This window comes from Oncorhynchus tshawytscha, linkage group LG16 (genome assembly GCF_018296145.1).
Source record: "Oncorhynchus tshawytscha isolate Ot180627B linkage group LG16, Otsh_v2.0, whole genome shotgun sequence".
In the NCBI taxonomy this organism is placed as follows: Eukaryota; Metazoa; Chordata; class Actinopteri; order Salmoniformes; family Salmonidae; genus Oncorhynchus; species Oncorhynchus tshawytscha.
Window position 1 is genome coordinate 71,596,739 of NC_056444.1, and position 12,449 is coordinate 71,609,187.

Here is a 12,449-nt window from a genome sequence, read left to right on the forward strand (position 1 = left end):
AAACAAAGGCGCTACACTGATAGTACATACATGAAAATAACAGAAACGCCCACACGCTGTATGCTCCTAATTACCACATTTACAGACAACATTACGATCTGTGTATTGCACCATATCAGGTTGTCAACTTCTGCTTGAAAAAGTGTATTGATGTGTATTTTCTGTCATTTCTGTAATTCAGGGCTCATCTGTAAAAGAGACCTTGATCTCAGTATGACTCTCTTTTAAAATAAAGGTGAAATAAATAATTTCTGCATTTGATCTAAATAGGTATTTCCAGAAACAGATCCTAATGGGGAACCGTGATAATGACAAGTGTACGTTTTGCAGTTTCAAATATGAATGAAATAATAGTAGTTACATTATAGTCATGTTTGTTCCAATTCCTATACTCTAGAGATACAGTATCATGCATCATTACATTGGGGAGTTATAGTGTGTAGATACTGTATAGTGTATAGTTACAGTAGCATTGAGATCAACTTTTATGTTGTTGTCTGATCCCATCTCAGATTCTATACTTCACACCTAAAAAGGGCAATTCCCAACGGACAGAAACCGTTTTGAAGATAAATTCTAAACCAACTCTTTCATTACTCGTGAATACACTGAGAAGTTGTACTATGAATATACTTGTTACAAACCAGGCCTGAGCCTATTGAGATACATTGATCATACAAAACCTAACAATTCCCTATAGAGCTCATCAATACATAAGCCACAGTATGTTATTAAAGCCACTCGCTACCTGCTATCAGTCACTGTTCTGCTTCAGGGTTATGACCTTGAGGACTGTGTTTGACTGATTGTTGAAGTAGCCCACGGACAGACAGTCGCTCATGACTCTGCTTTGTATATGGGCGTTTGTGGCACCCTGTTCCAATTATGCTCTTACGGTAAATTGGGAATATTTAGGTCATGTATATCACTGAGGCCAAGCTTCCTGCCATCCAGGACCTATATACTAGGCGGTGTCAGAGGAAGGCCCCAACAATGGTAAAAGATTCCAGTCACCCAAGTCATGCACTGTTCTCTCTGATAACGCAGGGCAAGCAGTACTGGAGCACCAAGTCTAGGTCCAAAAGAAAGTAAGCATTTCACGATAAGGTTGTATTCGGCACAACTAACAAATAAAATTAGATTTGATGTTTATCTCTTCCTGTCTATGAATGGAAACGCAGTGTCACTGTACTGTGTCTCACGCAGTATCTCATACTGTTGGCAATTCAACCGCATACGTTTACAATATGTTCCACATATTCACAAATGGAAAATGTGATCATTTTAAAGAAAGCATTATACAATGAATTATGCTCAGCGCTGTTCTTCTCTGATTGCTATCATGTTAGTGATATATCATACAGATGTAGGATCTTAATTCCAGATGTAGGATCTTAATTCCATTTTTAAGGACATCTAACACTTCTAGTGTATTTGAGGTTTTAAAAATCTTCTAATGTTTGTAATTTCCACTTTTAAATTTCAGACTTGATTTTACTAATCATTTATCAACCCCTATAAAAATGTCAGTTAATTATAACCACATAATAATTCACATTTTCTGATGCTGCAGGATTATTTTCCTGCTGTAGCAAACTGTCTCAAATTAAGATCCTACGTCTGTATAGATATGTTGTGTGAAATTATAGACAGTCATTGTCCCAATTTAGATAAAATACAGAAAAGATACATTCTTAGGTACAAAACATCTCTGGATTATACAGGTATGTATGGAGGAAATTAGAGATGATTTACGTTTACCCTATTTTGGAGTTTAGTGAGCGTTTCTATCTAATACACAAGGAGATACATCTGTCATTTAATCTGCAACTTAAATAATCGACACCTGGGTTTAGCTGTATGGCAAATCAATCTATCCATATCAAGTTTTACAAAACAGTAAAGTCATATCGACAGAAACAGGATTGAGGACAATTCCACAGAAACTCCAGTTCTAATTCATTTTTTTCTCATAGCTTTACAAGCAGGAACATTTAAGTTTCCGTTTTACTTCTTGAATTTACTGAATTACAATGGAATTGACCCCAATTATCCCTGACCCCAGATCGATGAAGATAGAGTAATGGCCGAATGGCCATGTAGCGTGAAGATAGTATTGGAGCGCATCATGTGGAAAAAAAGCTTTGGTCAGCACCCAGGGGATGAGCAGCAGAGGGAGAGACGAAGGGAGGGAGGTTGCTTGCGGTGTCAATAAGTGTCTGACCCAGAGAGGGCCATTAGCTTGCAGAGGTCAGGAGGTCCACCAGGGGAAGGTGGCACTAGTGAGAAAGAGGGAGAGGGGAGAGAGTTAGAAAGAGAGAGAGAGAGAGAGAGAAGGAGAGTGAGAGGGTGGCGTACGGTGGCACTGATGAGCCCTGTCAGAACCCTGGACGCTCCATTTTTAATGATGCCCTAACCAGGTCTGTTTGGAAGATGTACTGGGCCAAGCCTGAGGCAGTACAGTGCTGCTGCTGATCAGTCAAACACTCATCGATCACTCCTGGTTATAGAGATCAATAAGGAAATGCACAATAAGGATAAAGAGCTGAGGTGCCAAGCTTCCTGACATCCAGGACCTATATACTAGACAGTGTCAGAGGAAGACCCAAAAAAATGGTCAAAGACTCCAGTCACCCAAGTCATAGACAGTTCTCTCTGCTACCTCACGGCAAGTGGTACCGGAGCACCAAGTCTAGGACCAAAAGGCTCCTTAACATCTCCTACCCCCATGCCATAAGACTGCTGAACAATTAATCAAATGGGCACCTGGACTATTTACATTGACCCCCCCCTTTGTTTTTACACTGCTGCTACCCGCTGTTTTTTATCTATGCATAGGCACTTCACAAATGACCTCAACTAACCTATATAGCCTCGTTATTGTTATGTTGTTTTCTTGTGTTACTTTTTGACTACTTTGTAAAAAAAATAATAATAATGTAAAGTTCACTTTAGTTTATTTAGTAAATATTTTTTGAACTGCATTGTTGGTTAAGGGCTTGTAAGTAAGCATTTCACAGTAAGGTCTACACTTGTTTCGGTGCATGTGACAAATACAATTTGATTTGATTTGATTTGAACCTTACTCTTTATTCTCTTTTTCATTAAAGGTAGACACAGCGAAATGACCTTGCCACGAGCAGCGCAGAAGATAATGAGGTGAGCAACATGCAAGACTTCGCTCTCAGACAGTCACACACAGTATCTGGGCATGTGCACGGGTTGGCTTCATGCTGTTTACAGTGTAGAAGCCAGGCCACCAAAACAGCTGAGAAGTTGAGCCTGTGCTTCAACACTCTTAGTTGTTGTGGAAATTCTGTTTATTTTCTACATCTACGTCATATCGCTGAGTTTACCTTTAAGACATGAAGTCGACCAATTTCTCATACACATTAATGGTACAGTCTATTTTTCATATTCATCAGTAGCAATGATCCCTGTAATTATTTTAGGCACTGAGCAAGTATCAGGTCTGCTGTAAGCAAACTTGAACATTGTGAAAATTCTGTGCAACTTCCAGCGCACATTTACTGTGAACACTGAGACTGTACCCACTTTAAGTTACAGTGTTAACCAGAGGTGTGGACTCGAGTCACATGACTTGAACTTGAGTCAGATTCGAGTCACAAATATGATGACTTGCAAATCGACTTTGACTTTAACACCAATGGCTCGTGACTTGACTTGGACTTGAGCCTTTCGACTCGACCTGACTTGATACCCTCCCCAAGTCCAAATATTAAAAATGATGCTATTAAAAAAAGTGTGCAGCTCATCAACTCTTCATTTAACAGATTACAGTTTGAATCAGACAGCAGCCAATCAAATTGTGTTAGCTGAGAAACAGTGCGTGGCAGTGCAGAGGAAGGTTGGTGGGTGAATTCAGATGGAGCCCTTGGAAAGATGATACCCCAAATTATTATTTTAGGATATAAAGACGACGCTGTATCAACAAATAACAGATTGCAACTGAGTGACCATCGAGTGACCATTTATTCATCCGTTATTTTACCAGGTAAGTTGACTGAGAACACGTTCTCATTTGCAGCAACGACCTGGGGAATAGTTACAGGGGAGAGGAGGGGGATGAATGAGCCAGTTGTAAACTGGGGATTATTAGGTGACCATGATGGTTTGAGGGCCAGATTGGGAATTTAGCCAGGACACCGGGGTTAACACCCCTACTCTTACGATAAGTGCCATGGGATCTTTCATGACCTCAGAGAGTCAGGACTCCCGTTTAACGTCCCATCCGAAAGACAGCACCCTACACAGGGCAGTGTCCCCAATCACTGGGGCATTGGGATATTTTTTAGATCAGAGGAAAGAGTGCCTCCTACTGGCCCTCCAACACCACTTCCAGCAGCATCTGGTCTCCCATCCAGGGACTGACCAGGACCAACCTGCTTAGACCAGCTTAAAAAACAGCTATGCAACATTTAACCAATTTAAAACTGCACTGTAGCAATGAAGTTAGTGCAGTTAGCTATAGGCCCAATACATTATCACTGCATATTGGCTTTGCTTGAATTGCCTTGCCAATGCATTGTTGGCAATTGATCCATTGTTGTATTACTTGTGAGGCACAGCTGAGTGAGCATAAGTGTAAATAATTAACTTTTTATTTTACTGGGCTGATGGTACCTGTGTCGGATGGTCAGTGGAGGGAGAGAGCAGCAGCCTCTCAACAGCCCTCCGCTCTCCCTTTCCTCCACTGACACTGACCAAAAAGGGACACCGTCTTCCAGCTGATGGTGAAACTCGAGTCGCACCGCATTATTTCTGCCTCATGCACAAATTCATGTTGTTACTCCTATGAACAGAGAAAGTGAAATATTCCTCAATAATTAAAAGACACAAGCCACTAATAATAACAACGCAAGTCTATAGATACACTTTCCTACTCATTCATTACTGCTGCAGTGCTTGTTGTAGCACTGAGTGGAAATAGGAAGAACGTGCATTTTATGGCTTATAAAAGTGTTGAATACAAAGTGTTGACAGTGCTGAGTAAGAACTTAAACATGAACTCACTCATTAAAAAAAGCAGCTCTTTGTCTCTCTCCAGTCATGGTTTTAAATGTTTTTAAATCTCAAAGTATCAATTTTGCTGTAGATTTCTTATACCTGCTATGTTACCGCAGACACAGTAATCTGAGTCATCCGATTGGCCAGTGGTAGGCTTATAGTGCACTTGATTTGCTCTCTGGGCCTGCCGGGGAGGCAGAGTTTGTACCTTCAGACACATGAAATAGTTCAAAATGGCAAAAGAACATTAACATACCGGTGTAGTGTAAACATTCTAAATGAACCCGCAATCTAGTTTACCTTTATTGTAATTTAATGAAATTGGGGTCAAAGTGGTAAAATCACAGTCTTTTATTTTCAATACATCGATATAGGGTTCAGTATGTATATAGATTACACATTTAAATGTTAATAGGAATTAGGCTAGCTGAGCAAATATAACATGGATTATGTTATCACAATAAATAAGGCCAGTATAAAAGACTAAAAAGAGCGCATGACAGGTTATACCAGGGTGTGTAGGCTTTACTTTGCTGCTGCTTCAGTTATACATTGTTTCCAGGACGACAGGATGGCCACGGAAATAGAAACCGGATTTCAGAAATCAGAGAATGCTGATGAGATCCCAGATCCTTTCCCTTTACGATTGGAGTAGTGTAGCAGCTATAGATGAGCGCCTCTCAGTCTGGCCTGGCCTCACCTTTGTTTAAACATGGACCTGCCTTCTGTTTTACTACCTATACTTCTGGAACTCCTTGCTGTAAGTAAATGTAAAAAAAAAAAAACTTTTCTGTCTCATTTACTGTGGTAGTTAGTAGCTGTGTGTGGACAACTAGTCCATTGAATGCCGATTTTATTGTTGAATATGAAAAGATGAAGGTGACAAAAGTAGAAAGGGTTGTAGTAGAATTTGAGGTAATCCTTGAGATGCTGGTTGTGGTCATAATACTCATAAACACTTTTTGGCTGTTAGAACTATTTCTCTATTTACTGGATCTGTTGTAATATCCTACTGCGTGGGACAATCTTTTTGCCAACATACTGTATTTGCCACTGTCATTTTTATGTAGAGATGTTTATTACTGCATGTCATTTGTTCATAATTTGTTTGTAATTAGGATTCTTTTATTTATTTTTATTTTATTTTACCTTTATTTAACCAGGTAGGCAAGTTGAGAACAAGTTCTCATTTATAATTGCGACCTGGCCAAGATAAAGCAAAGCAGTTCGACAGATACAACGACACAGAGTTACACATGGAGTAAAACAAACATACAGTCAATAATACAGTATAAACAAGTCTATATACAATGTGAGCAATTCTTAATTCTTAATTAACAGAATAACACAAACATCTGGCGGCAGCAGGGCTGAGGTCCCAAAGTGGGTAGAGTAACTTATCAAAAATATCAGGTCTTCCTTTCCAGTGGCGGTCCTCATGAGAGCCAGTTTCATCATAGCGCTTGATCGGTTTTGCGACTGCACTTGAAAAAACTTTCAAAGTTCTTGAAATGCTCCGGATTGACTGACCTTCATGTCTTAAAGTAATGATGGACTGTCGTTTCTCTTTGCTTATTTAGCTGTTCTTGTCATAATATGGACTTGGTCTTTTACCAAATAGGGCTACTTTCTGTATACCACCCCTACCTTGTCACAACACAACTGTTTGGCTCATACGCATTAAGAAGGAAAGAAATTCCACAAATGAACTTTTAACAAGGCACACCTGTTAATTGAAATGCTTTCCAGGTGACTACCTCATGAAGCTGGTCGAGGGGATGTCCAGAGTGTCCAAAGCTGTCATCAAGGCAAAGGGTGGCTACTTTGAAGATTCTCAAATATAATTGTTTTTGTTTTTTGTTTAACACTTTTTTGGTTACTACATGATTCTAAGTGTCTTTTTTTTACCCTGGAATGAGTAGGTTTGTCCAAACCTTTGACTGATACTGTACATGATGAGTAAACAGACAATAGTAAACGTCTTCACGAGACAGATATTCACAGAAAAAGCACAAGGGAATATATTATTAAATCAAGGTCAAATTCAATCTTACCTCTAAGAGAACATGAGAGGGTACACTCTATGATGTCTACAGTGAAGCATGATTGATATTGACTGTGATTCTGTGCACTCCTGAGATTGGATTGTATTGATCCACAAAACATGTGCCATAAAACCCTATGATGCTGTCTTTATGAGTTGTGTGCTGCAGCAGTAACTGTTACTACCCTACACTCTAAGGGTAGTAACAGTTACACTCTCCCGGGGATGCCCTTGCACCCGATTCCATCACATACATTGTATCAATAGTCAACTACAGTATACAGTATACTGGGTGCTCACAGCAACACATTGTAATAAGAGAAGTTATTTTCTTTATTTTGTCATTCTTTGTAACACCCTCCCCCCTTTTAATAGTTTAATAGTAATAGTAAGCTTTACATACGTGTGCAGTTTGTGTCACAAGCACAAACCTGATCTCACAAGATACAATAAACCAGGTCAGATATGGATTAGGATGCAGGTAAGGTATATATCATTATATGATCTGGCTACGGTGGCCTCAAAAGTACAGTATACAGCAATATAATAGACTCATTGATATAAGGCAGCTCGACTTGACATCCATAAGAGTGTGCGTGTGTGTGTGGTGTGTGAACGTGGTGAGTGTGCAGTCGTAAGTGTGTCTGTCTGTGTGTGTCTGTGTGTGTCTGTGTGTGTGTCTGTGTGTGCGTCTGTGTGTGTCTGTATGTAAGTCAAGTTTATTAGCAGGTCCAGGAGACCATGGAGAGGTATCAGATTGTCTCAGCTGAAAATGATCAACGCTGAGAGCAAGTGCATGAAAGCGATACAGGCACCAAGCTCACAATGAGGGGCATTGTGCTGTGATTCTGTGGCACAGCAATCTGACTCAAGCATCCCAGGGACCAAAGGCTAATCGACATACTTACATACTATACTGTACAGACACCTAAACACAGAAGCTTTTGTTCGGGAAGGAAGTGAGCTTACACATGAACCCATTTCTGTCTGCAAATGTTGATATATATTAGATTTTTTAAAGAATGGAATCTAGGACAGATTTCGGGATGGCTGAGCGACCTTTGTGAAACTAGTTTGTTTTAAACTATGCCAATGATATGGTGCTTGCTGAGCTACAGTTATGTTCTAGTGAGGGGAACGAAAGGAATAATTGAACTGGTGAATATCAGGTTTTCAACACATAGAATAAGGCCTACTGTATATCGATGGTTGGCTCTGCATTTATTTGGTAGTAATACAAATATGTATCTTTCTTGATAGTAGCAAGACACTGATCCCTAACCATGTACAGTGCATTCGGAAAGTATTCAGACCCCTTCCATTTTTCCACATTTTGTTACGTTACAGACATAGTCTAAAATGTATTAAATAAGACATTTTCCTCATCAGTCTACACACAATACCCCATAAAAAAAACAGAAATACCATAGTACCATAGTAATAACAAGTATTAAGACCCTTTGCGATGAGACTCGAAATTGAGCTCAGGTGCATCCTGTTTCCATTGATCATCCTCGAGATGTTTCTACAACTTGGAGTCCACCTGTGGTAAATTCAATTGATTGGACATGATTTGGAAAGGCACACACCTGTCTATGTAAGGTCCCACAGTTCACAGTGCATGTCAGAGCAAAAACCAAGCCATGAGGTCGAAGGAATTGTCCGTAGAGCTCAGAGACAAGATTGTGTCGAGATACAAATCTGGGGAAGGGTACCAAAACATTTCTGCAGCATTGAAGGTCCCCAAGAACACAGTGGCCTCCATCATTCTTAAATGGAAGAAGTTCTGAAACACCAAGACTCTTCCTAGAGCTGGCGCCTGGCCAAACTGAGCAATCAGGGGTGAAGTGCCTTGGTCAGGGAGGTGACCAAGAACCCGATGGTCACTCTGACAGAGCTCCAGAGTTCCTCTGTGGAGATGGGAGAACCTTCCAGAAGAACAACCGTCTCTGCAAGCACTCCATCAATCAGGCCTTTATGCTAGAGTGGCCAGAAGGAACCGAAAGGACTCTCAGACCATGAGACACACGATTCTCTGGTCTGATGAAGGCCTGATTGGTGGAGTGCTGCAGAGAGGGTTGTCCTTCTGGAAAGTTCTCCCATTACCTTGTTTTATATAATAAATCACTACCAATTCAAGGTGGAAAGCTTTAAAAAAAATGTATTACAAGTCTATCATCCAGATTTACAGTAATTGAGGAATCAAATTCTAGACAGGCATAATTTTTTTATATTGTGGAGTAGAGATATTGACGAATATCATAGCCGTATTGCATACCGTAATACCATGGGAGTGAGTTAATTACAGAAATCAAATTCCGTGAAACATAGCTACCCAGCTCATTAGCAGTTGTAATGTGCATCAATCCTAAGTTTTTAAGTGATGCAGCGGCATCTTTATGAAGCGATCCATATGATTAAAAATGAAGTTGCTGAACAGCACAACCACTAATTTGTCTCAAACATTTGTATAGTAACCCTCATTCGTGCTTGATCCAGATATCCATGCACAGTGATATGATACTGCTACTCCATATAGCTTAATTCTTGTGTATTTTCTACCACTTGTTACTATACTCATCAAAAAAATTTACGTCCTTTCACTGTCAACTGCGTTTATTTTCAGCAAACTTAACATGTGTAAATATTTGTATGAACATAACACAATTCAACAACTGAGCCTACAAGCCCTCAGTCCAGCCTCTCTCAGCCTATTGCGGACAGTCTGAGCACTGATGGAGTGATTGTGTGTTCCTGGTGTAACTTGGGCAGTTGTTGTTGCCATCCTGTACCTGTCCCGCAGGTGTGATGTTCGGATGTACCGATCCTGTGCAGGTGCTGTTACACGTGGTCTGCCACTGTGAGGACGATCAGTTGTCCATCCTGTCTCCCTGTAGCGCTATCTTAGGCGTCTCACAGTACGGACATTGCAATTTATTGCCCTGGCCACATCTGCAGTCTTCATGCCTCCTTGCAGCATGCCTAAGGCACATTCACGCAGATTAGCAGGGACCCTGGGCATCTTTCTTTTGGTGTTTTTCAGAGTCAGTAGAAAGGCCTCTTTAGTGTCCTAAGTTTTCATAACTGTGACCTTAATTGCCTACCGTCTGTAAGCTGTTGGTGTCTTAACGACCGTTCCACAGGTGCATGTTCATAAATTTTTTATGGTTAATTGAACAAGCATGGGAAACAGTGTGTAAACCCTTTACAATGAAGATCTGTTAAGTTATTTGGATTTTTACAAATTATCTTTGAAAGACAGGGTCCTGAAAAAGGGACGTCACTCTGCTTGCTTACTGACACTCTTTAATATGGTAGTAGATGGTGGTCTTTGGTTGATGAATTACCTCAAGACTGGCATAGAACCCTAATAAAATATGCAGTCAGGCCTTGCTCTGCTCTGCAATCTCTGCTAATGTAATGACTCTGAGGCTTTGTTAGATTCTATAACCCTGCGTGGCAGAAGTGTAAACACTAAACAACACAGCTATGAATCCATGAAGGAAGGCCCAGCCTGCCTGTCCTTTCGGCAGAGTGCTTTACCACCCTGGAGAAATCTGTACAGACTCCAGTGACACCTGATAGCGCTCAGCGTGTCACAACAGAATGAATAGTTGGCCTAGTTCATGAGCCTCTCGTTTCCCCGTTGTGTGATGATGGGGCTACTGCTGTGTGATGATGGGCCCACTGCTGTGTGATGATGGGTGTGTCAGCCAGGTGTTGTGTCATATGATTATGTTTCTTGGCCTTTTTAAAGCTCTAACTTTGGTGGTTACATAAAGAGTGGTTACCATTGTGCCATCTTTAGAATGGGTATCCAGGGTAATTTCAAGTGTATCACCTGACATTTGACCGTTTCAGTTTGCCAAATATACAGTACGTACATTTCAAAGGAATTTGGAAACGTTATTGTGTTTGTACGTTGAATGTAGCGTATAGTAGGTATTGATTCGGGCACAGAAAAAACTTTTAACCTAAATCCAATGACATGCTGAATTGTTTTATTTATTTCATGTCTAATTCACTTTAGTTGACAATTCAACCAACTGTCAATCAAAACTAGATGTTGAAAAGATGTCTTTGCCCAGTGGGATCTTTACATTACATCCAATGGGAGGGATTTGTGACATACTTGCATTGGGTCCAGGATGGAGTAGCCCACAGGAAAAGCAAGAACAATTATTACATTTGTATTTTTTTTAAAGCTAGAATCTTTAATTTAAACAACAACGAAGTGAACACCCTGCCTGTGTTTTGGTTAAAAGCTGAGAGATGGGCCTGGAGAAATGCAACCACCCTCAAAATTATAGACAGAGCTATGGATGCAAGGACTGACCATCAATATGATCAAAATTATAATTTTAACCATGATCTGAGACTATAATCAAATTTATAGTTTTAACCATGAGCTGAGACTATTATCAAAATTATAGTTTTAACCATGAGCTGAGACTATTATCAAAATTATAGTTTTAACCATGATCTGAGACAATACAGTGTTTGTTTACATTGTTTACAATCATTCCACAGTTTTAGAATCCCTGGCCAACTCTCAGATTTTTAAACTTCTCAGTCTATTGTGAATATGCACCAATCTGGTTTTATACGTGGTCATGGCACCATTTCAGATGCTACGCTTGTTTTAGATTATGTGTTAAATTGCTTAGATCATAAAAATAATTTTGCTGCCTTATTTATAAACTTTTCCACGACTATTGACCATCACATACTCGTTCAAAGGTTGACTGAACTAGACCTGGGTCTATCAGGTTTGAAGGTAAGACCCAGGTGCAGACATTATCGAAGTAACAAAAGTTTATTAAATCAAACACAGGCAGGCAAAGGTACAGGACAGCAGGCAGGCTCAGAGTCAGGTCAGGCAGAGGTCGGTAATCCAGATTAGTGGGGCAAAGGTACAGGACGGCAGGCAGGCTAAGGGTCAGGTCAGGCAGAGGTCGGTAATCCAGATTAGTGGGGCAAAGGTACAGGACGGCAGGCAGGCTCAGGAATGGTGAAAACCAGGAAAACTAGAAAACAGGAACTATAGACAAGACAGGAGCAAGGGGGAAAACCGCTCGTAGGTTTGATGAACAAAACGAACTGGCAACAGACAAACAGAGAACACAGGTATAAATACACAGGGGATAATGGGGAAGATGGGTGACACCTGGAGGGGTTTGAACAGAACTTAATTGGTAGAAAACCATAAAACATTATTTGTGGAGACAATCACAAAGACAGGTGAATCAGATCAGGGTGTGACAGGATCAGGCTTCTAGCAAGTGGTTTGAGAGTGATCTGTCAGACAGGATACAATGTGGGATTTCTGATGGTGTTAAGTCTAGTTTCCTGGATGTTACAAAAGGTGTACCGCAGG